Here is a 1,554-nt window from a genome sequence, read left to right on the forward strand (position 1 = left end):
ACACAACGAACGGTACTGCTGTTTGAACACATCGAGCGGTCTTGTCGCCATCGAGCGGTCCTGCGGCGTGCCGCTCGCTCGCTAGCGAGACAGCACAGGTCAGCAGGTCATGTTTCGAGCTTGTCCTGGGACAATCCACTAGGCCTAGCGCAAATCAGTACTGTGTGAATCGTGGGACTTGTTGCTGCGGACGGGATATGAGACTTGAGGCTGGCCGCTGCTTTGCAAAGCCTTCGATTAATCGAGCAGACTACAGAGCTACGCCGCGCAGTGACACTGTGGGTGGAATCTCTCACTCTCCCCCTCTCTCTTTTTCTGACGTAAGTGGTTTCGCGGATTGCAAGCAGGATGGGGATGATGAGGGGGTCTGACACGAGTGGCTTCGCGGGTTGCTAGTTAGTTGCTGTGGACTTGAAGTTTAGATTAGACCAAGGAGGTTACAGTTTGCGCTAGACTCAATTTATCATGCTGGTGATTTGATTTGATGATTTGACCTTTTGATTTGAGGCTTGTGACTTGAACTAGGGGCTTGCGAGCACGAGCGGGTTTGCTACCGGGATACAGCCCTACTGTTTTGTGCCCTGGGGACTGCAAAGAAAAACACACACCCCCAAGCAGTGAGCGATGAAACTAGCCTCGTGTCTCCTAGTGACGTCGGCAAAGAAGGCCTCAACGGCGTGGGACAAAAGCCAAAAGAAGAATTGCAGTACCTTGGAAGTAGAAAATCTTTGGTAGTACTAATACGAGGCCTGCTACTAGATCTAGATCTAAGCCTAGATATTATAAGCACAGACTGCAAATGTTTAAATTGAAGAAGAGTAGACCTACCATGTAGTGTAGTGGACAGTCTATATCGTAAGTACTACTTGATCTAGAATCTAGATCTAGATAGAGCAACAAACCTGTCGATATAAATGATACATTCATCTTAAATAAACAGTGTTTGGCTCTTGATCTAGATTCTCCCACCATACTAATTAACTTAATTAGATTTAGATTATGTATCAGTAGGATCTAGATCTGTCTGATGATGGCTTGTTAACCTCGATCTTAAGTTCAAAGGTTGTTTCTTTGCAGTCCCTCAGTGCACAGAGCAGCGCTAGGGGACTGTACAGTCCCCTAACAAGTTCCTTATTATTTTTTGTGCCTTTGATAAACGTTTTCCAGTAATGGGTTTTAAAATAGACATATAAGGTTTAATTTAACAATTTAACGAAAGTAGCTGACAAGAAAACAAACATGCACAATGACTGGGGGACTTTGAAATTAAAGGAAGAAGGAATGGGGTGCCAAAGGATTTAGAAACAGATACTAAGTTTTTAGAAACGACGCAATTGTCTTTCAGCCACATCTCTGACCCTAGGGTAGGTAAGATCTAACCCCTAGACTTTTCGGATAAGGGCAACAAATCTCGGTCCCGTGTGCAGGTTGCGCACGTTAAAGATCCCCTGTGTGGTCCAAAGTCGATAAGAGTAGCCTTCGGCCGCCACCCAGGAAAAATTCAAAATGTATTCCTACCAAACAGGAAATGTGTTCCGCGAACTTATTTGACCT

The sequence above is a fragment of the Aplysia californica genome, unplaced genomic scaffold, assembly GCF_000002075.1.
Source record: "Aplysia californica isolate F4 #8 unplaced genomic scaffold, AplCal3.0 scaffold00262, whole genome shotgun sequence".
NCBI lineage: Eukaryota > Metazoa > Mollusca > Gastropoda > Aplysiida > Aplysiidae > Aplysia > Aplysia californica.